Source organism: Arachis hypogaea, chromosome 8 (genome assembly GCF_003086295.3).
Source record: "Arachis hypogaea cultivar Tifrunner chromosome 8, arahy.Tifrunner.gnm2.J5K5, whole genome shotgun sequence".
NCBI classification, from domain to species: Eukaryota; Viridiplantae; Streptophyta; class Magnoliopsida; order Fabales; family Fabaceae; genus Arachis; species Arachis hypogaea.
This window is the reverse complement of record NC_092043.1, coordinates 21652787-21661097: the sequence shown is the minus strand read 5'-3', so window position 1 is coordinate 21661097 and position 8311 is coordinate 21652787. Positions and strand designations below refer to the sequence as shown.

At 40.8% G+C, this 8311-nt stretch overlaps 1 non-coding gene across 1 annotated transcript; it reads left to right on the top strand.

The window, feature by feature from the left end:
• Positions 1–5102: 5102 nt before the first annotated feature.
• On the top strand, positions 5103–5210 carry LOC112708652 (small nucleolar RNA R71). The gene has a single exon (XR_003156495.1). It is a non-coding gene; the product is annotated as a small nucleolar RNA R71 (small nucleolar RNA).
• Positions 5211–8311: the final 3101 nt, after the last annotated feature.

Sequence of the window (8311 nt, the reverse complement as noted above, 5' to 3'; positions counted from 1 at the left end):
AATGAGTAAATGACATAAAAATCCACTTCCGGGCCCACTTGGTGTGTGCCTGGGCTGAGCAATGAAGCATTTTCGTGCAGAGACCTCTCTTGGAGTTAAACGCCAGCTTTTATGCCAGTTTGGGCGTTTAACTCCCATTTTGGTGCCAGTTCCAGCGTTTAACGCTGGGATTTCTGAGGGTGACTTTGAACGCCGGTTTGGGCCATCAAATCTTGGGCAAAGTATGGACTATCATATATTGCTGGAAAGCCCAGGATGTCTACTTTCCAACGCCGTTGAGAGCGCGCCAATTGGGCTTCTGTAGCTCCAGAAAATCCACTTCGAGTGCAGGGAGGTCAGAATCCAACAGCATCTGCAGTCCTTTTTAGTCTCTGAATCAGATTTTTGCTCAGGTCCCTCAATTTCAGCCAGAAAATACCTGAAATCACAGAAAAACACACAAACTCATAGTAAAGTCCAGAAAAGTGAATTTTAACTAAAAACTAATAAAAATATACTAAAAACTAACTAGATCATACTAAAAACATACTAAAAACAATGCCAAAAAGCGTACAAATTATCCGCTCATCACAACACCAAACTTAAATTGTTGCTTGTCCTCAAGCAACTGGAAATCAAACAAGATAAAAAGAAGAGAATATGCAATGAATTCCAAAAACATCTATGAAGATTAGTATCAATTAGATGAGCGGGGCTTTTAGCTTTTTGCCTCTGAACAGTTTTGGCATCTCACTCTATCCTTTGAAATTTAGAATGATTGGCTTCTTTAGGAACTTAGAATCCAGATAGTGTTATTGATTCTCCTAGTAGAGTATGATGATTCTTGAACATAGCTACTTATTGAGTCTTGGCCGTGGCCCAAAGCACTTTGTCTTCCAGTATTACCACCGGATACATACATGCCACAGACACATAATTGGGTGAACCTTTTCAGATTGTGACTCAGCTTTGCTAGAGTCCCCAATTAGAGGTGTCCAGGGTTCTTAAGCACACTCTTTTTGCCTTGGATCACAACTTTATTTCTTTTTCTTTCTTTTTCTCCCCTTTTCTCTATTTTTTTTTCATTGCTTTTTCTTGCTTCAAGAATCATTTTTATGATTTTTCAGATCCTCAGTAACATGTCTCCTTTTTCCTCATTCTTTCAAGAGCCAACATTCATGAACCACAAATTCAAGATACATATGCACTGTTTAAGCATACATTCAGAAGACAAAAATATTGCCACCACATCAAAATAATTAAACTGTTATAAAATTCAAAATTCATGCAATTCTTTTCTTTTTCAATTAAGAACATATTTTATTTAAGAGAGGTGATGGATTCATAGGACATTCATAACTTTAAGGCATAGACACTAATGATCACAAGACACAAACATAGATAAACATAAGCATAAAATTCAAAAAACAGAAGAATAAAGAACAAGGAAATCAAAGAACGGGTCCACCTTAGTGATGGCGGCTCTTTCTTCCTCTTGAAGATCCTATGGAGTGCTTGAGCTCCTCAATGTCTCTTCCTTGTCTTTGTTGCTCCTCTCTCATGATTCTTTGATCTTCTCTAATTTCATGGAGGATGATGGAGTGTTCTTGATGCTCCACCCTTAGTTGTCCCATGTTGGAACTCAATTCTCCTAGGGAGGTATTTAGTTGCTCCCAATAGTTTTGTGGAGGAAAGTGCATCCCTTGAGGTATCTCAGGGATCTCATGATGAGTGGGGTCTCTTGGGTGCTCCATCCTCTTCTTAGTGATGGGCTTGTCCTCATCAATAGGAATGTCTCCCTCTATGTCAACTCCAACTGAATAACAGAGGTGACAAATGAGATGAGGAAAGGCTAACCTTGCTAAGGTAGAGGACTTGTCCGCCACCTTATAAAGTTCTTGAGCTATAACCTCATGAACTTCTATTCCTTCTCCAATCATGATGCTATGAATCATGATAGCCCGGTCTATGGTAACTTCGGACCGGTTGCTAGTGGGAATGATTGAGCGTTGGATAAACTCCAACCATCCTCTAGCCACGGGTTTGAGGTCATGCCTTCTCAATTGAACCGGCTTCCCTCTTAAATCTCTCTTCCATTGGGCGCCCTCTTCACATATGATTGTGAGGACTTGGTCCAACCTTTGATCAAAGTTGACCCTTCTAGTGTAAGGATGTTCATCTCCTTGCATCATGGGCAAGTTGAATGCCAACCTTACACTTTCCGGACTGAAATCCAAGTATTTCCCCCGAACCATAGTAAGATAATTCTTTGGATCCGGGTTCACACTTTGATCATGGTTCTTGGTGATCCATGCATTGGCATAGAACTCTTGAACCATCAAGATTCCGACTTGTTGAATGGGGTTGGTAAGAACTTCCCAACCTCTTCTTCAGATCTCATGTTGGATCTCCGGATATTCACTCTTTTTGAGTGAAAAAGGGACCTCGGGGATCACTTTCTTCAAGGCCACAACTTCATAGAAATGGTCTTGATGCACCCTTGAGATGAATCTCTCCATCTCCCATGACTCGGAGGTGGAAGCTTTTGCCTTCCCTTTCCTCTTTCTAGAGGTTTCTCCGGCCTTGGATGCCATAAATGGTTATGGAAAAACAAAAAGCAATGCTTTTACCACACCAAACTTAAAAGGTTTGCTCGTCCTCGAGCAAAAGAAGAAAGAAGAGAGTAGAAGAAGAAGAAATGAGGGGAAAGGGAATGGCTTTTGTTTTCGGCCAAGAAGGGGGAGAAGTGGTGTGTATGTTGTGTGAAAATGAAGGAGTGAAGGAGGGTTTATATAGGAGAGGGGGAAGGGTAGGGTTCGGTCAAGTGAGGGTGGGTTTGGGTGGGAAAGTGGTTTGAATTTGAATGGTGAGGTAGGTGGGGTTTTATGAAGGAAGGATGTGAGTGGTGAAGAGAAAGAAGGGATTTGATAGGTGAAGGGTTTTTGGGGAAGAGGTGTTTGAGGTGATTGGTGAATGGGTGAAGAAGAGAGAGAGTGGTGGGGTAGGTGGGGATCCTGTGGGGTCCACAGATCCTGAGGTGTCAAGGAAAAGTCATCCCTGCACCAAATGACAAGCAAAATCTCGTTTTGTGCCAATTCTGGCGTTAAACGCCGGGCTGGTGCCCATTTCTGGCGTTTAACGCCAGCTTCTTGCCCTTTTCTGGCGTTTAACGCCAGTCTGGTGCCCCTTTCTGGCGTTAAACGCCCAACAGCTAGCCTCACTGGCGTTTAAACGCCAGTAGGTGCGTCCTCCAGGGTGTGCTGTTTTTCTTCCTGTTTTTCATTCTGTTTTTGCTTTTTTCATTGATTTTGTGACTTCTTATGATCATCAACCTACAAAAAAGATAAAATAACAAAAGAAAATAGATAAAATATAACATTGGGTTGCCTCCCAACAAGCGCTTCTTTAATGTCAGTAGCTTGACAGAGGACTCTCATGGAGCCTCACAGATACTCAGAGCCATGTTGGAACCTCCCAACACCAAACTTAGAGTTTGAATGTGGGGGTTCAACACCAAACTTAGAGTTTGGTTGTGGCCTCCCAACACCAAACTTAGAGTTTGACTGTGGGGGCTCTGTTTTTGAGAGAAGCTCTTCATGCTTCCTCTCCATGATGACAGAGGGATATCCTTGGGCCTTAAACACCAAGGATTCTTCATTCACTTGAATGATCAACTCTCCTCTATCAACATCAATCACAGCCTTTGCTGTGGCTAGGAAGGGTCTGCCAAGGATGATGGATTCATCCATACACTTCCCAGTCTCTAGGACTATGAAATCGGTAGGGATGTAATGGTCTTCAACTTTAACCAGAACATCCTCTACAAGTCCATGGGCTTGTTTTCTTGAGTTGTCTGCCATCTCTAGTGAGATTTTTGCAGCTTGTACCTCAGAAATCCCTAACTTCTCCATTACAGAGAGAGGCATGAGGTTTACACTTGACCCTAAGTCACACAAGGCCTTCTTGAAGGTCATGGTGCCTATGGTACAAGGTATTGAAAACTTCCCAGGATCCTGTCTCTTTTGAGGTAATTTCTGCCTAGACAAGTCATCCAGTTCTTTGGTGAGCAAAGGGGGTTCATCCTACCAAGTCTCATTTCCAAATAACTTGTCATTTAGCTTCATGATTGCTCCAAGGTATTTACCCACTTGCTCTTCAGTGACATACTCATCCTCTTCAGAGGAAGAATACTCATCAGAGCTCATGAATGGCAGAAGTAAGTCCAATGGAATCTCTATGGTCTCAGTTTGAGCCTCAGATTCCCATGGTTCCTCATTGGGGAACTCATTGGAGGCCAGTGGACGCCTAGTGAGGCCTTCCTCAGTGGCGTTCACTGCCTCTTCCTCCTCTCCAAATTCGGCCATGTTGATGGCTTTGCACTCTCCTTTTGGATTTTCTTCTGTATTGCTTGGAAGAGTACTAGGAGGGAGTTCAGTAATTTTCTTGCTCAGCTGACCCACTTGTGCCTCCAAATTTCTAATGGAGGACCTTGTTTCAGTCATGAAACTTTGAGTGGTTTTGATCAGATCAGAGACCATGGTTGCTAAGTCAGAGGTATTCTGCTTAGAACTCTCTGTCTGTTGCTGAGAAGATGATGGAAAAGGCTTGCTATTGCTAAACCTGTTTCTTCCACCATTATTATTGTTGAAACCTTGTTGGGGTCTCTGTTGATCCTTCCATGAAAAATTTGGATGATTTATCCATGAAGGATTATAGGTGTTTCCATAGGGTTCTCCCATGTAATTCACCTCTTCCATTGAAGGGTTCTCAGGATCATAGGCTTCTTCCTCAGATGAAGCTTCTTTAGTACTGCTTGGTGCATTTTGCATTCCAGACAGACTTTGAGAAATCATATTGACTTGTTGAGTCAATATTTTGTTCTGAGCCAATATGGCATTCAGAGTGTCAATCTCAAGAACTCCTTTCTTCTGACTAGTCCCATTGTTCACAGGATTTCTTTCAGAAGTGTACATGAATTGGTTATTTGCAACCATTTCAATCAGCTCTTGAGCTTCTGTAGGCGTCTTCTTCAAGTGAAGAGATCCTCCAGCAGAGCTATCCAAAGACATCTTGGATAGTTCAGAGAGACCATCATAGAAAATACCTATGATGCTCCATTCAGAAAGCATATCAGAAGGACACTTTCTGATTAATTGTTTGTATCTTTCCCAAGCTTCATAGAGGGATTCTCCTTCCTTCTGTCTGAAGGTTTGGACTTCCACTCTAAGCTTACTCAATTTTTGAGGTGGAAAGAACTTTGCCAAGAAGGCATTGACTAGCTTTTCCCAAGAGTCCAGGCTTTCTTTAGGTTGTGAGTCCAACCATGTTCTAGCTCTGTCTCTTACAGCAAAAGGGAATAGCATAAGTCTGTAGACCTCAGGGTCAACCCCATTAGTCTTGACAGTGTCACAGATTTGCAAGAATTCAGCTAAAAACTGATGAGGATCTTCCAATGGAAGTCCATGGAACTTGCAATTCTGTTGCATTAGAGAAACTAATTGAGGCTTAAGCTCAAAGTTGTTTCCTCCAATGGCAGGGATAGAGATGCTTCTCCCATAGAAGTCGGGAGTAGGTGCAGTAAAGTCACCCAGCACCTTCCTTGCATTGTTGGCATTGTTGTTGTTTTCGGCTGCCATAGGTTCTTCTTCTTTGAAGAATTCGGTCAGGTCCTTTAAAGAGAGTTGTGCTTTGGCTTCTCTTAGCTTTCTCTTCAAGGTCCTTTCAGGTTCAGGGTCAGCCTCAACAAGAATGTTTTTGTCTTTGCTCCTGCTCATAAGAAAGAGAAGGGAACAAGAAAATGTGGAATCCTCTATGTCACAGTATAGAGATTCCTTTAGGTGTCAGAGGAAAAGAAAAGTAGAAGACAGAAGTAGAAAATTCGAACTTATCAAAGAAGATGGAGTTCTAATTTTGCATTAAGGGATAGTGTTAGTCCATAAATAGAAGGATATGAGAAGAAGGGAAGTAATTTTCGAAAATTAAGTAAAAGATTTTGAAAACATTTTTGAAAACACTACTTGATTTTCGAAAATGAAAGTGGGAAAGAGATCAAGTGATTTTTGAAAAAGATTTTAGAAATCAAAAAGATTTGATTGAAAACTATTTTGAAAAAGATGTGGTTAAGAAGATATGATTGGTTTTAAAAAAATGTGATTGAGAAGATATGATTTGAAAAACATTTTAAAAAGATTTGATTTTGAAAATTAAAAACTTGACTAACAAGAAAAGATATGATTCAAACATTAAACCTTTCTCAACAGAAAAGGCAACATACTTGAAATGTTGAATCAAATCATTAATTGATAGTAAGTATCTTTGAAAATGGAAAGAAATTGATTTTGAAAAAGATTTGATTGAAAAATTGATTTGAAAAAGATTTGATTTTGAAAAACTTTGAAAACTTGAAAAAAAATCTGATTTGAAAACAAAATCTTCCCCCTTTAGCCATCCTGGCGTTAAACGCCCAGAATGGTGCACATTCTGGCGTTTAACGCCCAAAACTATACCTCTTTGGGCGTTAAACGCCCAACCAGGTACCCTGGCTGGCGTTTAAATGCCAGTCTGTCCTTCTTCACTGGGCGTTTTGAACGCCCAGCTTTTTCTGTGCAATTCCTCTGCTGAATGTTCTGAATCTTCAATTCTTCTGTATTATTGACTTGAAAAGACACAAATTACAAATATTTTTGGATTTTTAATAATAAGGATAAATCAAAATGCAACAAGTATCAAATAACAATGCATGCAAGACACCAAACTTAGCAGTTTGTATACCACTGACACTAACAAAATGAGAATGCATATGAGACATACAAAACACTCAAGTCAATTGAATTTAAAGATCAGAGCACGAAAATCATCAAGAACAACTTGAAGATCCTTAAGACACATGAATGGGTGCATATAATTGACACCAAACTTAGACTGAAACACTAGACTCAAACAAGAAATATTTTTTTTGGTTTTTATGATTTTTTGATTTTTTTTTTGTGCTTTTTCGAAAATTAAGTTGAAAAAGATATCAAAATTCTTAATGAGAATTCTAGGAATCAGTGCAATGCTAGTCTAAGACTCCGGTCTAGGAATTAGACATGGCTTCACAGCCAGCCAAGCTTTCAAAGAAAGCTTCGGTCCAAAACACTAGACATGGCCAATGGCCAGCCAAGCCTTAGCAGATCACTGCTCCAAAAGCAAGATTGATAAAAATCAACAAGCTCTTGTGATGATAAGTTGAAACCTCGGTCCAATGAGATTAGACATGGCTTCTCAGCCAGCCAGACTTCAACAAATCATCATGAAACTCTAGAATTCTTCTTCAAGAATTTCAAAAAAAAATAAATACCTAATCTAAGCAACAAGATGAACCGTCAGTTGTCCAAACTGAACAATCCCCGGCAACGGCGCCAAAAACTTGGTGTGCGAAATTGTGAACAATACTTTTCACAACTCTCATAATCCCCGGTCATGAACCCCAAAAACTTGGTGTTCAATACCATGGCATTAACACAACTTCGCACAACTAACCAGCAAGTGCACTGGGTCGTCCAAGTAATAAACCTTACGCGAGTAAGGGTCGATCCCGCGGAGATTGTTAGTATGAAGCAAGCTATGGTCATCTTGTAAATCTTAGTCAGGCAAACTCAAATGGATATAGTGATAGACGCATAAAACAAAAAGATAAAGATAGAGGTACTTTTGTAATTCATTGGTAGGAACTTCAGATAAGCGCATGAAGATGCCTTCCCTTCCGTCTCTCTGCTTTCCTACTGTCTTCATCCAATCCTTCTTACTCCTTTCCATGGCAAGCTTATGCAAGGGTTTCACCGTTGTCAGTGGCTACCTCCCATCCTCTCAGTGAAAATGTTCCTATGCTCTGTCACAGCATGGCTAATCATCTGTCGGTTCTCGGTCAGGCCGGAATAGAATCCAGCGATTCTTTTGCGTCTGTCACTAACGCCCCGCCTGCTAGGAGTTTGAAGCACGTCACAGTCATTCAATCATTGAATCCTACTCAGAATACCACAGACAAGGTTAGACCTTCCGGATTCTCTTGAATGCCGCCATCAGTTCTAGCCTATACCATGAAGACTCTGATCTCACGGAATGGTTGGCTCAGTTGTCAGGCGAGCACTCGGTTGTCAGGCGATCAACCATGCATCGCGCAATCAGGAATCCAAGAGATATTCACCCAATCGAAGGTAGAACGGAGGTGGTTGTCAGTCACACGTTCATAGGTGAGAATGATGATGAGTGTCACGGATCATCACATTCATCAAGTTGAAGAACAAGTGATATCTTAGAACAGGAATAAGGGAATTGAATGGAAGAACAATAG